Raw genomic sequence first — 8,407 nt, 5'->3', positions numbered from 1 at the left:
TTTTCATTATCACTACACCCAACCAATTGCCCAATTTATGAAAGAGCCATCTTTGCATGGATTGGTGCAGATTCTTCATATGAAGAGACAATTGGATGGATATATAGTTTGTGGCATCTAATAAAAAAATTGTGATAATATGGAGGTTCCCTTGTATTTTCTTCAAATATTATGGGCCACGTTCCTTTTGGGTATCCATTAGTTAGTATTGAGAAATTACTAGGTGTAAATCATTTAGAGGGATTCCTTCCCCTAAATGATTTCCTACAAAACACCTCCCGCCAAAGCCCACCAAGTTGCTTCAGATTGTAAATAGGATTTAAGCCACTAATGTTGGAAAACCATCTATTACATGTAAGCTATTTCAACATAAAATGTTTTTGGTAGCTTCCCATCAAGAGCCATTATACAAGGATGCTACTTACCACTAGGTGTAGGGCCTTTAGGTCAACTTGGTCACCTTGGTTTTAGTGTAGTTGTTTTGCATTAATGTTTTCATTGTGAGCATAATTTCCATGGCCTAAAAAAGGATCCTTTTGAGAGAGTTTCTTCAATGAGGTTAGTATACCTTTTTTCTTCATTTCTTATGTATTCAATACCGCATTTAAAAAATATATCTTCAACATAACATTGAAGTATTTCTAACTCCCATTTAGTCCTTTCGACATGTGTAGCCCTTGAAAGATGACATAATTTCCTTCATGAGAGAGGGAACCTTTTCTCCCAAACTTGATGTGGCGGTTGAAAAAAATGTTCCATTAGGTCTCCTCGTTGTAGAAGTTCCCACTGTAGATCACCTAGTAATGCAATGTACTAAAGCTAAACACTTGATCTACTTCTACAAACAATTTAGCGGAAGCTTAATCTAACATGAGCAACATCAAGCATGAATAGATATAACCGAGAATGAGAAGTAATCAACCATAACACAGAAGATATATCACTGGGGAAAGCACCAACCTAAAACCCCAACTCTATACTATCATACAAGTGGAAATCTTGTTCAAGTTACAAAAAGAATCAGCTCTCAAGCTATCCTGCTCTCTGTAATCAAACAATACAGCTCATAGACTCAATAGACATAGAATATATCTTACTCAAGCCCTCCAAGCCTCCTATTTCCTTGCGCAGTTTTGATTGGGGCCCAATGATATCATGTGTGTGAATTGGCCTCATCACACTCACTGTAACCTCAGGTCCAACTGCGCAATCCATAAGGAATAATATTCATTCTGCATGCAAGGAATATTCACCAAGGAATATCCTAGCAACTGATAGTACACTATCCCTCCATCTGATCTCAACTGGGTCTCTGACTGAACTGACATGCATGAGTTATCCATGAGTGAATCTTCAGTTATCTGAATTACAGTAGTTACATGCATGCACGCATTAACTAACTACACTCTCATTAATTTAACAAACTGTTAAATTAATCTAACTGGACTTGACTAAGTTAAACCAAGTCAACTAATTTCAACTCAATATTACAACTCATCCTTATCTCTTTAACTGAAGGTTAAATTCCTGAATCAATGGAGAAACTATTGCATGTCCTCACATAGACTTCAAGTTTGATTTTCCTTAACTAATTAACTCAAGATGAATTAATTAATTAATTTCCAAACTGCTGTTGATATCAAATTCGAATTTTACTTCCTATGTTTAGTCCAGGGACTGACTAAAAAAGGAAGGGATCTCGAAATGCTATTTTTATAAAAGCTATTTTTAGCACTTTTTCTTTTCACCCATTGTTGCTAAGATCTCCAATGGCCGAGCTGTTATTTATAGCCTGGCTATTTATAGCAGTGGTATTTTTATCATTTCTTGTTGCAAATCTTAACACTCCCTCTCAACAAGAAAGGGATTATAAGTAACCCCAATCCTGTCTCTGTGGAACTCGAACTTGCATTTTGACAATACCTTAGTCAAAATATTTGCATCCTGCTCCTCGGTAGAAACATACTACAACATCATGATCCTCTTGACCACATAGTCTCGTAGATGATGGTAATAGATATCTATATGCTTGGACCTGTCATGAAACAATGGATTCTCAGAGAGTTTTATGCAACTCTGATTATCACAGTATATCACTATAGGATCCATCATCTGACCAAACAATCCCACTAAAATCTTCCGCATCCAAATGGCCTCGCATGTTGCCTGACTGGCAGCCATGTATTCGGACTCTGTTGAGCTAAGTGCAACTGATCTTTGTTTCCTGCTGTACCAAGAAACTGCAGTTGAACCAAGGTTAAAGATTCCTCCAGAAGTTCTCTTCCAGTCTAATGGACTACCTGCCCAATCCGCATCCGTGAAGCCTTACAGCTTAACTCCCTCTATCCATCTGTACCATAATACGTACTGTGTAGTGCCTATGAGAAATCTCAACACATGCTTCGCTGCCTTCCAAAACAGCATTGGTAGGCTGAACCATAGCTTGACTCAGTTGGTTCACCGCAAAGCATAAGTCAGGTCATGTGTTCACCAAATACATAAGTGAACCCACCAGCTACCTATGAAAAGTAGCAGCTACTACCTCACCTGAAGTAGCATCCTCCTTCCTCCAATTCCCAGCTAGAGGAGTCTACATGGGCTTGCACTTCTCCATGTGAAAGCGCCTGAGTATCTCATTGGCATACTTGCCTTGAGACACAAATACTTCCCCATCTTTCTGCCACACTTCCATGCCTAGAAAGTAGTGCATGAAGCCCAAGTCCTTCATCTTGAACTCTCTTGCAAGGTCCTCCTTGCAAGACTATATCAGCTGGTCATCACCTTTCAAAATCAGATCATCGACATAAAGTACAATAATCAATGGCTTACCTTCTACCATGATGTGGTATAGGTTCGCATCTGCGTCACTCTTTGTCAAGCCCAACCTGGTGAAATAACTGTCGATCCTGGTATACCAAGCACAGGGTGCTTGCTTCAACCCATACAATACTCACTTGAGTCGGCAGACATGTGACTCGTGATCGAAGGTCTCAAATCCTTCAGGCTGCTCAATGTATACCTCTTCCTCAATCTTCCCATTGAGGAACACTGTCTTCACATCCATCTGATGGATCTTCCAACCCATCTGAGCTGATAGATCTAGCATCGATCTGATAGATGAGTAGCTTGCTACAGGAGTAAAGGTCTCATCGTAGTCAATCCCCTCAACCTGTGAGAAACCTCGGGCAACAAACCTTGCCTTGTGTTTCTCAACACTGCCATCATCTGCCTGCTTTACCTTCTAAATCCATCGAGAACTAACCACTCACTTGTCCGCAGGTCCAGGGACAACATCCCACACACTTTTCCGCATGATAGAATCACACTCTTCCACCATTGCATCAACCCAAACTGGTTGTTGCACTGCCTCCTGAAAAGAAGAAGATTCAGTTGCTACACACTCCCCAACCAGGGCCATGTAGCCAGTGTATCTCTCGGGATATCTCCTCTCTCTGTGCTAAGAGGATGGCTGCCCCACATTCTCTCTCGCATCCTACATCAATCTGTCAGCTTCCGGTGAGTGCTTCCACCCATCTATGGAAGACTCTCCAAGAGTGGTGGTCTCCACTACTGGATCCTTTGCATGTGGCTAATCCACATCATCAGGAGGCTCCTCCTCCTTTGGAACTAAAATTTTCTCATCGCCATGCAACTTGAGCTCCCTCTCAAGTAACACTCGCATGGCTCTCTGCTTGTCGAACTTCAGATGCCTGTGCACTACGGTCCTTTGACTGGTAGGAAGAAACACACGATAGTTGTGGGTTGTATCTGTGTACCCCACAAGTATCCCCAACTCAGTTGTTGGGTCTAGCTTCTTCCGAGCATCTTTGGTCACATGACAAAAAACTGGTGATCCAAAGATGCGGAAGTGACTCACATGTGGTCGCTTCCCCGAAAAAGCCTCCATAGGTGTCTTCATCCCCAAAATACAATGAGGACTTCTATTCTGAAGGTACATTGCTGTATTGCATGCCTCAACCCACAGATGAAGTGGTAGGCCTTATCCATGCAACATCGCTTGAGCTGCTCCCACAATAGATATGTTCTTCCTTTTGGCCACCCCATTCTGTTGTGGGTTATAGGGTGCCGTTAGTTCCCGTTTAATTGCTTCTTCTACACAGAAGTCTTTAAATCGCTAGGAAATATACTCTCCACCATTATCGCTACGCAAGGTTTTACTTTCTTTCCTGATTCTTTCTCTGCCAAGGCTTTAAAATCACAAAACCTCAAGAAGGTCTGATCCTTCTTTTGCATAAAGTAGATCCAACATCTACGAGAAAAATCATCAATAAAAATAACATAGTACCTTTGCTTAGCGGTGGAGGCTGTAAAGAATGTTCCACATACATCTGAGTGAACTCGCTCCAGGATTGCTCCAGCTCTACTATCCCAATCCTGAAAGGAAGATTTCACATACTTACCCAAGGTACAACCTTTGCATGTACTCATCTGCTCAAGTTTTCCCTTGGGTAATTCGGTAGAAATTTGCTGCATGTTCTTCAAGGTCTCGTGATGCAAGTGGCCGAGTCTTCTATGCCATAGCTTGCCAACATCTTGGCTTTGCACCACCTCTACTTTGGAACTCAGTGCAACACAGTCATCTACCTCCAGCTTGTAGAGATTATTTACTTGAATCCCTATTAGCTTAGTCTGTCTAGTGCCGATATGCCTCAGAAAAACTTTTGCTTTACTAAAGAATACATCATAACCTTTATCTTCTAACATAGCAACAGATAAAAGATTCTTTTTCAAACCTGGTACATACTTAACAACAGATAGGTTGAGAGGAGCACCATGGTCCCTCTGAAACACAACTGTGCCTTCACCTGAGACACAATATTTTCCATCATCACCCATCTCGATCCGCATTTGGAGATCCTTCTCATCCAAGGTACTAAAAAGATTCTTGTCACCTGACATGTGGAAAGAGGCTCCACTGTCCAGGTACCAAACACATCCCACCATGGATTAAACCATGCATGCGATAAGCGAGAAATCCAGCTCAAATTGTGAAGCTAGTGCATCACCATCAGATCCCTTTGAGGAACCCTTCTTGAATTTATTATGTGGACAATTCATAGCATGATGGCCCACTTCATGACAGTGAAAGAATCGCACCTTCGACTTGTCAACCTTCTTCCCACCATGAGAGGATTTCGATTGGGACGCTTTCTCTTTCCCTTTCTTAGCTTTACTCGCTAAAGCTAGATTTGCTTCATCATCTTGTTTTGATGAAGATCCATCCCTGTTGCTCTGCCTTATCTCCTCCTGCACTAGGTCCGACCAAAGTCGTTCCCAATCTGGCAGTTTCTCTCTTCCATTAACCGAGTCCTAGTAGCTATGCCAGATCTTAGGAAGACCGAGTAGTGCTAGACTCACCATGTCGTCATTAGCAGTCATGACCCCTACACTTGCAAGCTCATCCCTGTAGGTGGTGAGCTTGTTCAGGAACGTAGAGATTGTGTCGCCCTTTTCACACTTAATCTTTTGAAGTTTATCTTTCAGTGCCAACTTCCTTTGATCACCGTTATTCTGATAAAGATCTTTCAATGTTTTCCACATCGAAAACAAAGTCTCCTTCCCATGAAGGCTCAAGACTTTGTGATCTCGAACTCCCTCCAGGAGTATTCTCCTTTCTCTCCATTCCGCCAATTGAGTAGCATCAGTTGGCTTCTGGACTTCTTGATCAATGAAGTCCTTTAGGCCGTTATCTTCTAATACTGCCTCCATGCAATCCTTCCAGGCTATATAATTTGAACTGCCATCAAGGGAATATTCGAGTCTTAAACCACTGAATGCCATCGGTGAAATAGATGTGATAAGAACTCAATTCAATATTTAGAAACCAAACTTCGAACTTATCCTGCTTGTATACTATTCTTCCTCGATCACTTTTGCTCTGATACCATGTAGAAATTCCGATTGTAGATCACTTGGTAATGCAATGTACTAAAGCTAAACACTTGATTTACTTCTACAAACAATTTAACGGAAGCTTAATCAAACATGAGCAACATCAATTATGAACAGATACAACTGAGAATGAGAAGTAATCAACCATAACACAGAAGATATATCACTAGGGAAAGCACTAGCCTAAAAACCCAACTCTGCATTATCATACAAGTGGAAATCTTGTTTAAGTTACAAAAAGAATCAGCTCTCAAGCTATCCTGCTCTCTCTGTAATAAAACAATATAGCTCATAGACTCAATAGACATAGAATATATCTTCCTCAAGCCCTCCAAGCCTCCTATTTCCTTGCGCAGTTTTGATTGGGGTCCAATGATATCACATGTGTGAATTGGCCTCATCACACTCACTGTAACCTCAGGTCCAACTGTGCAATCCATAAGGAATAATATTCCTTTTGCATGCAAGGAATATTCACCAAGGAATATCCTAGCAACTGATAGTACACTGTCCCTCCATTTGATCTCAACTGGGTCTCTGACTGAACTGACATGCATGAGTTATCCATGAGTGAATCTTCAATTATCTAAATTACAATAGTTACATGCATGCAAGCATTAACTAACTGAACTCTCATTTATTTAACAAACTGTTAAATTAATCTAACTAGACTTGACTAAGTTAAACTAAGTCAACTAATTTCAACTCAATATTACAACTCATTCTTATCTCTTTAACTGAAGGTTAAATTCCTCAATCAATGGAGAAACTGTTGCATGTCCTCACATAGAATTCAAGTTTGATTTTCCTTAACTAATTAACTCAAGATGAATTAATTGATTAATTTCCAAATTGTTGTTGATATGAAATTTGAATTTTACTTCCTATGTTTAGTCCAGGGACTGACTAAAAAAGGAAGGGATCCCGAAATGCTATTTTTAGAAAAGCTATTTTTAGCACTTTCACTTTTCACCCATTGTTGCTAAGATCTCCAATGACTGAACTGCGATTATAGCCCGACTATTTATAGCAGTGCTATTTTTAGCATTTCTTGTTGCAAATCTCAACATTCACACCTAGGCATTTATGATGATACATTGGTACAAATTTATTTACTTCATATGTCATGCATTCTTTATCCTTATTTGTGCATATAAAATATTGAGCTTGGAATATGGTTGGATGAATATGATATATTATTGAGGGAGTTATAGCCCACTTTTTTCACCAACATGGCTACTTTGTTGAAATAAATGCTTACGTGTTTTCTCATTCTTGTACTTGTACAAAGATCTATGTCATCAATGTATCCTACACACAACAACTATTTAACAATGTTATTAATAAATAGGACTATGATTTGTTTGTCCATTGTTGATCATCACATGCAAAATGAATGTTTCTGCTAGTTGTTTTTAAGATTTGGCAATGCCCATTTTGGAAGAAAAATGCACTCTAAATATGTTAATAAAATTCTTGCAAATCTTACAAGCCCTTGGTTTGGAACTTTGTACAACCAATAATATCTTCCAGGAGGGCATATAAAGTGAACTAAAAAAGGCATATCCATTTTCAAGTGTGCACATACACACACTCAAAGAATAGTCATAGTTTTCCTCTTCAACTTTTGACTAAAACTAAGACAATGGCACAAGGAAATGCAATCACTTTGGAATTGCAATGGCTTGCTTGAGATTGAAACCTTCAATAACTCTCCAACAATTAATAAATGTGTTTATGTATGTGGCCATACTTATGAGTGAATCAAAGTCAATAATGTTAATATTCATAGAAACTATTCAGAAAAATAATTAAAAATTGAAATGTCTCAATAACATACATCACTATTTTAATGTGAAACAGAAATATTTCCTGCATTTACAATATTATCAACCTACACAAATAAACTTTGATTTATCCAAGATTATAAATTCAACTAATTAAATCAAATATTCAAACTCCAATAATCCATATACATATAAACGAAAATTATTATTCTAATGCAGTAACATATTATGAAAAAATGATTCTTAATTTTATGTATGAGATCATTCCATATCTATTTTTAAATAAATGTTAAGATAATAAAACAATGTAGAATTGAATTAGTCTAAGTTGAAGTTTGAAGTGTTAAAGGCATAATATTAATGGAAATGTCAAATGTTCTAATCGAATAAAGTTTTACTAAATTTGCGTTCAGATTTACATTAATTTTTTTCTTTCTAAATTGACTTTATAAACTATAAATTCGATTAAATTTTTTTTAAGTTAAATATCAATGTAATATTTCTTGTTTAATTTAAATATAACTTAATTAAACTAAAAAATAATAAAAACAGATTTCACAATAATAAAACAGTTAATAAAATATTGTATTGTTGAATTTCAGCACCAAAAATTAAGAAATATAATTAGCTAATATAAACATATATGGTTTATATTGACATATATATGTGTTTTATTTTTAATTCATATATAATTTTTATAATCAAAT

The sequence above is a fragment of the Pinus tabuliformis genome, chromosome 7, assembly GCF_031772625.1.
Source record: "Pinus tabuliformis cultivar Carrire ecotype Pingquan chromosome 7, CPIR1, whole genome shotgun sequence".
In the NCBI taxonomy this organism is placed as follows: Eukaryota; Viridiplantae; Streptophyta; class Pinopsida; order Pinales; family Pinaceae; genus Pinus; species Pinus tabuliformis.
This window is presented reverse-complemented; position numbering follows the sequence as displayed.